We start from the raw sequence: 12,316 nt of genomic DNA on the forward strand, positions 1-12,316 counted from the left end.
CCGGGGTCCTGGGATCAAGCCCCACATCAGGCTCCCTGCATGGAGCCTACTTCTCCTTCTGCCTAGGTCTCTGCCTCTCTCTGTGTCTCTCATGAATAAATAAAATCTTTTAAAAAAATTTTTTAAAGAGTCACATGCTCTTCTGACTGAGCGAGTGGGGTGTATCACTGGTTTACTCTTTTAAATTTAAGCACACAAAAGCAGCTCCAAATGGTCACACAGAATGACAAAAATGAAGTGACTCAAGTTTTATCTCTTCATCTTTACGATCATTGTTGATTTATGAATCAATGGCTTACACCCAGGGATAGGCTGCTCCAAGGAATATGTAGTACCAAAGGGAATGGAGACAGGAACCATACCTGATATGAATTTGAACCACTCTGGGCCATTATGAGTTTCCAAAATGAATATGGAGAGCTGAGTCCACATGTGTCCTGGGTCCAACTGTGTAACTGGGGTTTTTTCAAATTAACTTCTATGTTCATGACTACAATGTTCATTAAATGCTAAGAAGCTAATGTGTGCTGATTTGAAGTTTACATGTGTATTATTAAAACTCAACAGTAATTAGAGGAATTGTTTAGAACACTATGCCAATGAAGAGTTGTTATCTCAGACGTTGCTTAGAATTGCCGGCATGTGGTGAGAAGAGAAAGCAGACTGACTTTTAGTTGTTTTCATCCTTGTTTGTAAATTTTCTACAGACAACGCCCATGCCATTGCCTGCACCCAGGACTGACTGCCCCCTCTCCCATCTCTGGTATACCCCTGGGTGGTGGATGTTTGCATGGTGGCAGTGATCCAGTAGCAAAAGGAAAGCGTATGATGCTGAAGACACAGAGAGAGAGAGAGAGAGAAAGAGAGAGAGAGAGAAATTGCCAGGGTCATAGCTCTGAGTAGACAGAGGGGACGGGGCTCTGAGGTGCCAGCGATTTGGTTAAGGGCAGGAACAGTTCACCCATTGCAATAGGAAGGAAGGCCAACTTTACCGGTACAGATGCAAGCAGGCCTATTGTATTCTAGTGTCTTGTGAAGAAATGGAATTGCATTCAGAAGCTTTTCACCCACCCACAGAGGGTGGGTGTCTGTGACTCCTTTTAAGTGCCCTTTAGGATTGACTTTAATTTTCTTGACTAGTTGGGTTGACTATTTCAGTTGACTGGTAGGAGCCTTGTTTATCAACTCTACTGACCCAAATGGGAAAACTCTTATGGTTTTGGAATTGAAGATTATTAACCCTGCTGACAGAACAGATGTTCTGATTGGGGAAACCCAGTTGTGGACATTGAAGAATTTACCCTTTTCCTGCTCCTTGTCTCTGAGGGAGATGCTGAGGGTCTGCGAGTGGCTGCGTGGAGGTGGGAGATGGCGCCAGCAGCCATGCGTGGCCTTTTCTGTGGGGCTTTATTTTGATATTTTCACACTGTTCAAGGAGAATTCCACCCAAAGGTCCTCAAGTGCCATGAAAAGGACAAGGAAAGAGCATCTTTGAACAGTGGCATTGTTAAATGCCAAGAGCCTGCCTCTCCAGTGGATAATTTTGAGACCTTCTGAAACACTTTTCAGAGGCTTTGCTAAGTACTCATTGTGGAAAAGGACAAATTCTATATTAAACTCACACCAGGGCCAGAAGTGGCCTTGGGTACAATCGTGAACGAGATGATGTTTGCCACCCTCTCCTTACTGCCCTTTCCCTGTCAGTGGATCTCCGCCACGTGCTATAAGCTTGCTGAAGTCTCGTGGGGTCTTCCCCTGCTCTTCCTCTTTGCTTTCTGCCATTGGGCACCAGGAAGGGGTACACATCAGTCACTTTGATCTCATTCTTCCCGTGGACACTGCCTCTGAATGTCAAACAGAGCTGCTAATTCCTCCTTACCCACAGACCTGTAGCTGCTCGTCTGCTTCCAGTGTGGCTGTTCTCCAAACCAACCTGCTGTCATTTCCTCAAACCCTCCCTCAGGGTCCAAGTTTCAGGTTGTACAGCACCCTGTCCTGGGGACACTTTTCCTTTTCTCCTCTAAGGTGGGGGGGGTCCTACCCCAGGAAGCCTTGATTCTCCCCATTCAAATTAGTTGCTCCTCATAAGTAATTTTTAGTACTAATCTCATTACCTTGTAATTGCTTGCATATTTTTCTTTCCTCTCTCTCCATCTGAGATTTTGATTGGGGTGACTCTGCCTACAGTCATTTCTCATTCTCTGGGAAGAAGCCCAAAGTCGGGGTGATTGTAGGTGATGGTCGCATCAATGTCAATGCTATGGTGTTGATCCCTTAGCCAGAGTTAATGACCTATATGTTGAATAAAAAATACTGAATGGATGAATGAATGAATGAATGAATGAATGAAGATATTCACTACTTCTGTGGATAATTTCATTTTGGTCTCTATATTTTTCCCCTATAAATAGGCTAGAAATTCTATTTTATAACAGTTTAATGATAAATTCAAATCAATAATATTTAATGAATGTTTTCTGTACTAGAAGTACTATGCTAGGAACTCAGGGGCACATAAGGACAATAATACACAGCTTCAGTCCTCAAGAAACTTAAAATCTATCACACTTATAATTTTTCATAATAAACACATATGTCTTCAAAGGGTTAAAAAGATTAAGTGTTCGTTTTAAAATTTGATTTGATATTATTTTTGGAAGCTGCTAAAAATTAAGAGGAAGCACCTTTAGACTTTTAGTGCCTACTATGTGCCAGGGGTCATGTTTTCTCATTTAATACCCAACATCTAATAAAGTGGTATTTTTGGTTGTGAAATGAGAGTATCTGTCTTTTGTTTAACATTTTGGAACCATTTGGTAGCTTCAGAGGTTTTTTCCTGCATTTGAAACAATACTGGGAGCTTAATTTCCTGTTATTTTAGGGATCTGCAAGTCTAAGTCAAAATGAAGAGCTACCGTTTAGTGGATACAGAGTTTCGGTTTCCCAGTATGAAAAGACTTAAAAGGATGGATGATAGTGATGGTTATACAACAATGTGGATGGACTTAAAGCCACTGAACTGTGTATTTAAAAATGCTTAAGATGGGGAGTGCCTGGGTGGCTCAGTTGGTTAAGTGTCTGACTCTTGGTTTCAGCTCAGGTCATGATCTCATGGGTTGTGGGATCCAGCTCCACGTAAGGAGTCCAGCCTCAGCAGGAAGTCTGCTTGAGATTCTTTCCCTCTGACCCTCCTCCCCACTCTGTCTTTTTCTCTCTCTCCGAAATAGATAAAATCTTTTAAAAAATGGTGAAGATGACGTGGATGGAACTGGAGGGTATTATGCTGAGTGAAGTAAGTCAGTCGGAGAAGGACAAACATTATATGTTCTCATTCATTTGGGGAATATAAATAATAGTGAAAGGGAAAAGAAGGGAAGGGGGAAGAAATGTGTGGGAAATATCAGAAAGGGAGACAGAACGTAAAGACTGCTAACTCTGGGAAACGAACTAGGGGTGGTAGAAGGGGAGGAGGGCGGGGGGTGGGAGTGAATGGGTGACGGGCACTGGGTGTTATTCTGTATGTTAGTAAATTGAATACCAATAAAAAAATAAAAAATAAAAAAAAAATAAAAAAAATAAAAAAATAAAAATAAAATTCAGAACCATGAAAAAAAAATGGTGAAGATGGCAAATTTCATAGTATGTGTATTTTACCATAATTAAAAAAAAAATTAGTCCACTCTAGAGAAGAGAGCCTCCCCTGATACCTTGATACCTTTTAAAATCTTTCTTGATGACTTATCTCATAAAATTTGCCGGTTTTAAGTGTACAATCCAAAGATGTTTAGTGCATTTACAGGATTATATAACCATTACCTACAATCAATTTTATAACATTTCCATCTCCCCCAAAACTTCCTTGAGCTCATTTTCAGTCATGTCGTCATCGTCGTCGTCGTCTTCTTCTTTCTCTTTTTCTTCTTTTTTAAAAGATTTTATTTATTTATTTGAGAGAGAGAGAGAGCGTGCGCATGAGTCTGGGGTGGAGGAAGAGGGATAAGCAGACTCCCTGCTGAGCATGGAGCCCATCTCAGGACTCCATCCCAGGACAGTGAGATCACCACCTGAGCCAAAGTCAGACACTTTGACACCCAGGCACCCCTTCAATCACTTCTTATTTTTCATCCCAGCCCCAGGAAACCTCTAATCTAATTTCTCTATATTTTTGCCTTTTCTGGACATTTCATATAAATAGATTTAAGCAATACAAGTTTTTTTTGTTTCTGGCTTAACTTAGTGTATCATATTTTTGAGGCTCATCTGTAATTTGTATCTCTGTTCACCCCGGGTGATGGATGTATCAGGGCTTCATTCCTTTTCATTGTCAAATTTTATTTATCTGTTTCTCATTTGATGGACATTTGGGTCTTTCCCCACTTTTTTGCTATTATCAACAGTGCTGCTATGAACATTCATGTATCAGTGTTTGTGTGTACTTGTTTTCATTTCTCTAGGGTATGAGTGGAATTCCTGGGTCATATGGTAAATTCATATATAACTTTTCAAGAAACTGCCAAACTGTTTTCCAAAGTAGCTGCACCACTTACACTTTCCTCAAGTTCTTGCCAATGGTGGTTTGTGCCTGTCTTTTTCTGTTTGTTCCCTTGGTTCTTTATTTCTCTTTTCTTTTTCCTGCCTTCCTGTTGGTTACTTGTGCATTTTTTGTAGAATTCCAGTTTGATTTATCTATAGTATTTTTGAATGTATTTCTTTGTGTAGCTTTTGTTAGTGGTACATATATAACTTACCAGTCAACATTTTTTCCAGTTCCAGCGAATTGAAGAAACCTTATCTTCTTCTATCTTCTTCTGTTGATAATAGAATTTGAGAACTATATGAGGCAATGTTGCAATTTTTGCTCCAACTGTCAAACACACTCAAACAGCCAAGAGAGGGCAGCCCCGGGTGGTCCAGTGGTTTAGCACCGCCTTCAGCCCGGAGTGTGACCCTGGGGACCAGGGATCCAGTCCCATGTCGGGCTCCCTGCATGGGGCCTGCTTCTCCCTCTGCCTGTGTCTCTGCCTCTCTCTGTGTGTGTCTGTCATGAATAAATAAAATCCTAAAAAAAAAAAAAAAAAAAAAGCCAAGAGAAGGAAAGTCTATTTTTTACTTTTCATCTTTCTTTCTTTTTCTTTCTTATATTCTTCCTTTTATCATTTCTTTTCTATTTTAAGAATTTCCTTTAGCCATTATTTTAGGGTAGTTTTGTTGGTGATAAATAATCTTAGTTTCTTTGTTTTTGTTTTTTCATCTGAGAATATTTTGATTTTCCCTTTTTTCCCTGAAAGATATTTTCGTTGCATTGGGATAGTGAGTTGACAGTTCTTTCAGCCCACTTCCTTCTGGCCTTTATGATTCCTGACAAGAAAGACACTTATATTTGAATTGTCTATTTTTCTCTTTGTTGTTCAAATTGGGCTATTGTTCTATTTTCAAGTTCACTGATTCTTTCCTTTGTCCTCTCCATTCTGTTGCTGAGCCTTGTATTAGTTTCCTAGGGCTGCCATAACAGACTACTATGAACTGAGAAACTTAAAATAACAGAAATGTATTGTCTTGATTTGAAGTTTGGCCAGAAGTTTGAAATTAGGATGTTGACACAGCCATACTCCCTCTGAAACCCGCAAGGGAGAATTTCTTCCTTGCTTTTTCTAGCTTCTGGTGTTTGTTGGCAATTTTTGGTGCTCCAATCTCTGCTTCTGTTGTCACACAGCCACCTTCTTTCTGTGTGTCTTTGTCCTTCCCTTAAAAGGATATCTTCTAAAAGGATCTTAACTAATTCCATCTTCAATGACTCTATTTCCAAATAAGGTCACATTCTGAGGTACTTGGGTTTGGACTTCAACATACCTTTTTGAAAGATACAATTCAACCCATTATAAGCCCATCTGTAGAATTTTTAAATTTTAGTTATTCTATTTTTTTATATGTTAATTGTCACTTTATTGTAGAGGAAAAACTATCCTGTAATATTTGTTAAATAACAATACTTCCTGATAAAAAATCATTCTTCAGGGTTTTCAAGCCTTACCATCTCATCAGACATAGTGAGCTATCCCTCACCCTTGTAATAAGCTTCATTAATATTGGCATAAACCACAGGAAAACCCAAAGATTTCCTAAACGGCTTCCCAATTTCTACATAGATGTCCTTAATAATTCCAAAGGTAAACAATAAGCAGATTGGTGGAGAAATTAGAAGGATAGTTTAGAGGGGAAAAATATTAACACAACTGGTGAATCGAGAACAAAGGTCATAGATAAGTGTTCATTATACCATTCTTTCAACTTAATTTTTTCATTGCAGATAGACTGAAGAGTTGCTTAGTATGATCATGCCATTTTCCACACTTGCCTAAAAAGTAGAGCCAACTATTTCCTTTTAAACCAGAAACAGAAAAATTAGTTCTCCCCCAGATGATACCCACTTTCAATTCTGTCTAAAAGGCTAACAGAGTTTTCTGGAAAGTTTAAATTAAGAGGCTACAGTACATTGGTATGGTTTTATAGTTCTTGGGAGGTGTTTGAGTCAAATTTTCATCAAAGGTCTCTGATGGTCACTGCTCTGTCCACAACAGTCATGTGGCTGCAGCTACAGAAGAGAGGTGGGTCCTCGCTGTGTGGATGAAATGCTTTCTGGCGACAGGAAGAAATCTCTTCAGTCCATGGTCAGTTAATTTAAAGAATCCAGTTTCCTGGAACTTGTGGGGGGCGGGGCGGGGGGGGCAAACAATGGCTATTGATTCCGGCCACATCATCTGGTAGGAGCACTGAGTGTGTAGGTCAACACTGGAAAGGAAGGCAGTCTGTGTGGGATGAGTATGGATCCAGTCCAGTGTGATGAGACCCTGCTGATCCTGTAGAGGAAGCTCTTCTTCATTCTCAGTGTGGCAATAATCAGACCTGGCACTTTGCTTGGGGATGAGAACATGGGTAATGGTCAATTCATTCCTCATCAGTTTTCCACAGAGAATTCCACATGTCTCTACTCCTCGGGCTGTGTTGGCACTGGCTAGCTGGAGAAACTGTGGACAGAGCCTCTCAGGTACCACCACATGGCGCAGTCCATCGATGGCAGGAGTACTTTCTGAGTTGCTCAATGCTCCAGGTTTCAAGGACCTGGCTACCACAGGTGGCTTGGCAGGCCTTACAGCGGTATTACAGTCTGCAGGCTGTGCAGATGCGACAGGTGCTGGGGGGAATATGTCCGGGGAGGGCTTCCAAGTCCGGCACCAGAGGCCCGCCTAGGCCAGGGTCCACCTTCCCAAACTGCTGCACGATTTTCGGCCGCTCCTTTTCCAGTTCCTGGTTCTGGATCATCTCCTCAAAGGCATGGAACTGCTCCTGTTCCAGCTGCTGCTGCTTCTGCTGCCACCCTCTGCCGTTCCCTCTCCAGCTGCTGCTGGATGGCCACATTCCGGGCGAGTTCGTCCGCTTCCCTCTTCTTTTCTTCATTATGTTCTTTGGTATATCGTTTTAATAGCTCTTCCTTCAGCTCTGCTGCTTTGGGAAATGCAATTTCCCTTAACTTCCTTACTGTGTCTTTCTTCTCAAGAATGATAGCCGATTTGCAATCTCGATGCTTTGGGAGCTTCTCAATAAAGAGCGTGATATACTTGTTATAGAGGATGAAGGCATGTTCAATGTGGCCTTCCTCACAGTAAATGGATGCCATTCGGGTAATCTCAACTCCAGAGTGGAAGTACCATCGGGGTGGAATGTCTTCATTTATCTCCACTGTGCTACCCATCTGGGACGGGCTCTCACCCGGTCTTCGGGCGGAAGGCTCACATCTCCATGGTCAGACATCAGGACCATGAAGTTCTGTCCCCATGGACGACACTCCGAGCTTCTGGAAACGTCACTAGTTATTCTATTATTTGGTCATAAAATTTCCGTTTGGTTCTTCTTTATGTCATCTAATTCTTTGTGGAGACTTATTCTAGGTTTTCACTTGTGAATTTGAATTTCATTTCATTAAAGTGCTATTAAATTGCTTGCTTAATTGTTCATCAAAGCGGTGTTAGGAAGACTGCTTTAAAATCCTTGTCAGAGAATTCCAACACCGTACTCATCTCTATGTTAGTGTCTACTGTCTTTTTTTTTTTTTTTTAAGTTTTTGTTTGTTTGTTTGAAAGCGAGAATGAGAAAGAGAGAGAGAGAGAGAGAGAGAGACTGCGCACATGTGTACAAGTCCGGGGAGGGGGAGAGGGAGAGGGAGAGGGAGAGGCAGACTCCCCACTGACGAGGGAACCCTACCATGGGGCTCAATCTCAGGACCCTGGGATCATGACCTGAGCCTAAGGCAGACACTTAACTCGGGGGTCCCCTCTCACTCAAGTTGAGACTTTTCTGGTTCTTGGTATGACAGATGATTTTCAATTGCTTGCAGGACATTTTGGTTATTATGAGACTGGATCTTACTTAAACCTGTTTTGCCAGGTCTCCTGTGACACTGAGTCAGTGGGGGAGGTTGAGAGTGGCATGTTGCTATTGCTGAGTGGAGGGGGAAGGCATATTCTTCACTCAGCCTCTGTTGACAACCCAGGGAGGGAGGAGCTCTCATTACTCTTGGGTGGGGAGAAGTTCAGGCTCCCCACTAGGCTTCCACTGATGTCACCCAGGCTGAGACAGGGAGTGGTGCCTTGTTGCTCCCTCTCACACTGCCTCTGCTGGTACTGCAAGGGCAGGTCTCACTATTGCCAGCAGGAATCAAAGTTTTGGCCTTCTCTGACACAACCCTGCTGAGTGGAAGGGATGTCTCCATAAAGCTGAGTGGAGTGCAAGTCCAAGTGTCCCATGTGGTCTCCAGTGACATCGTGGGCATGGCTGTACTTCATGACATGTAGGCAAGACTGGAAGCCTAAACTCCCAAATATGCCTTTTCTGACAGGTGGGGGTTGGAGCCTATCTTTTCAATGTGTTTGGCTGCAGTAGAGTAGTTGTTGTTTAAGAATTTTCTGTCTTGGTACCCCTTTCCTGGTCCTTTGGCTAGAAAGAGAAGGCTTTCATTCATTTTTGTCTGTGACAGGTGGTGTTTCTGGGTTGCAAACTTCACCAGCACCCAGTTTGGGATACATGAGGCAAAAAGAAAACCAGGGAGTTCACTTTCACTGCTGTGCCATTCTTTGGGTCCCTAACTGAGCAATTCTCTCCACCCTTCAGGGTCTTCTTATGTTTGCTTTATATATAATATTTAGATTTTTTTTGGCTATATTTAGATGAAAGAATAGGAAGAAGTGTGTCTACTCCATGTTTTCCCTGCCTCTCCTGATATTTGAAGCACCTAAGAAAACAATCTAGAATATTCAAGATGCTGCCATTTACCTCTTATAAAATGAGACAAATTAGGTAAGAAGAAAAGTATAGTTATTCTGGAAACAAAGCTAGTTTGTTCTCTCCAAATCATAGCTTTAAGTTTAGTTTTATTGGTCTTTACTTCTATCTTCTCTAAGTAGAGATTTAGGTTGGAAAATTAACTGGAGCCAATGGACATTATCCTTGCTAATATTTCATGTTCATGTATGATTATACACATTGTGATTTAAAGAATTAAAATGGAATCATTTGTTAGCTAGGAAATTACTGAATCCTTATCAGACCCTGATGAGAATGTTGAGAAAGTAGCCATGGGGAAAATTGTCTTTGAAGTCATCCTCCACACTTTCAGTGAGTTAATTACAATCACTAATTTTCATACATACACAGTGTATACATCTCTTTAATATTAAAACATTTTGAAAGAGGCAGTAATGTGATCATTAAGAGTGTTCCACTGTGTGATACAATCACCAGTTGGCCATAGCATTGTGGCACAGTCATTTTTTTTTATAAATTTTTTTTTTTTTTAAATTTATGATAGTCACACACACAGAGAGAGAGAGAGGCAGAGACACAGGCAGAGGGAGAAGCAGGCTCCATGCACCAGTAGCCCGACGTGGGATTCGATCCCGGGTCTCCAGGATCACGCCTTGGGCCAAAGGCAGGCGCCAAACCGCTGCGCCACCCAGGGATCCTGTGGCACAGTCATTTTAACTGAAATCCTGTTGGGGTGGGGAGGGGGAATTCATCATGGTGAAGCAATATCTGATGTTCAAATAATGTAAATTGATTTTGGATTACAAAATAGAAAATGTTACAAAAGTACAGAATGTAAATAAATCAGAACTATCAACATTGTAACCATTTCAAAGTTACAAGGTGAGGCAGAGATTATCTGGATTTTCATTTCCTGGAAGATGTGAAGGGTGAAACAGGCAGAGAAATGCAATACTGCTGAGCTTAGTGCACTGGTTGCAAAATGTTCAGAAACTAATTATGAATATTTGCTGCCTTAAGCCATCTGTTCATAGACTAACTTGTATTTTTCCTTACTGATTAAATATATTATTTAGAGTCTATACAGTTATTGAAATGTCCTGTATTTGACTGTAAAATTTAATATGTAAAAGATAATGGTCTGTCTCTAAAACACCTTTTTTTAAAAAAAAAAAAAAATTCTCATTCAGAGAAAGGACTTCATAGATCTGGGCTTTTCTCACAATAAGCAAAGTGAAATTGTTTTGTTAGCCTTGTAATAGTATCACTGAGACCTCCAGGCAAAAATAATGAGAATATACAGAATACAAAGAAATTAATCCAATTATTAGATTTGTTAAATGTTGCAAAACTGGTGTTAGTTATAAATGACATATATATTATAGTCTGTAAACAAAGCAGAGGAAAATGAAAATCTGATGCTCTGAATTGTGATGGGCAGCTAGGGAAGAGCTTTGTGTTTTGCCTCAGGTGTAATTTCAAAGAACTGAGTGTTCAAAGAAGGACTAAAGCTCAGCATATCTTTTTTATTTTCTATTTACTAACATAAAAAATAGTCACTGAAAATTGCCTCACTGAAGCTTTGGGATCTTAAAATTTCAATTTGGGCATCAAAAGTGTTTTGTGTATGCAACACACTTCCTGATGGGTTTGAAAATTGACAAAAGAATCACGACCATCACATAACTATAAGAGTTTGCTTGTTTGATGATAACCTGGGGTCAATGCCATCAAATATCAGTCTATAAAGATTCTTTTACATACTTTCCAAATGCTCTTGTGATTGATGAGGGTTTTCAAAAAACTTTAAATGCTGAGATTACAGTGAGGGAAAACTAAACCTTCACTAGTCACAATCCAATCAGACAATGGGCCTTGTGTTAGTTATCTCATGCTGTGTAACAAATTATCCCCAAATTTAACTGCTTAAAATGGCATGTATTTATTATCTTACACAATTTCTCAGGGTTGAAAATCATGAGATGCCTAGAAGATGATTGTAGTTCAAAGTCTCTTAAAGGGATGCAGCTGAACTGTCAGTCAGGGCTGCATAATCTGACCACTCAAATGGGGAAAGATCAATTTCCAAGTTTACTCATGTGATTTGTCTACAGGCTTCTGATCTTTGCTAGCTATGGGCCAGTCTCAGTTCCTTGTCACACAGGCCCCTCCACAGGCTACCTGTGTGTCCTCACAACATGACATCTATTTTCTTCCAAAGAGAGTGATCTGAAGGAATCTCAGGGATGGAAGCCACAGTCATTTTTAACCTCATCTCAGAAATGACACAACATCACTTCTTTTTTATTTTATTGGCCACCCAGACAAACCATGGCACAACGTGGGAGGAGACAACACGAAATTGTGAATGCCGGGAGGTAAGGTTCATGGTTTATTGATTGTTTATTATTGGGAAATTTTTTATTATTGGGAAAAAATTACATTGGAGTCTACTAGTGACCATCCAGATGGACCACAGGGGCAAATGGAAAATTGCTGACATTTCTTCTCCAAAGTTACATAACCTTTCTGTGATCTGAGTCTACTAAGTATACTAAGTATTAATAATTCAACTCTTAGTCATAGTTTTTATGGGGACTAAAGGGCAAATTTAATTTCAAAAATGTATGATCTACAGTATAGCCTTGAGAAGGGTAAAATATAGGAGGAAGTAATATAAAACAATATGCTGTTCGGTGACTACCTACCAATCATATGCATGTAAAAATAAGGTCTTAAAACTTGACTATGAAAAGTTGGAAAACAAGAGACCTTTCAGCTTTCTTATTTCTCAGCTTGAGTATTTAATTGGATTTATAATATCAGTAGGAATCAATGACTGCTTTTAGCTTTTCTATTTTGGGTGACAGATAAGTCACTTTGAATATTTCTGGTAGTCAATTGCCAGGTAGAGATACAATCATTAAAAATTACTATATAAAATTCTTGACTTTTTGTAAAGGAGATTTCAGATAGTTTTTAATTTCAGAAAGTCTTC

The 12,316-nt window shown here is 40.2% G+C and overlaps 1 pseudogene; it reads right to left on the bottom strand.

The window, feature by feature from the left end:
* Positions 1 to 6,293: 6,293 nt before the first annotated feature.
* On the bottom strand, positions 6,294 to 7,809 carry LOC140642298 (STAM-binding protein pseudogene; annotated as a pseudogene).
* Between the last annotated feature and the right edge of the window lie 4,507 nt (positions 7,810 to 12,316).

This window comes from Canis lupus, chromosome 11, assembly GCF_048164855.1.
Source record: "Canis lupus baileyi chromosome 11, mCanLup2.hap1, whole genome shotgun sequence".
In the NCBI taxonomy this organism is placed as follows: Eukaryota; Metazoa; Chordata; class Mammalia; order Carnivora; family Canidae; genus Canis; species Canis lupus.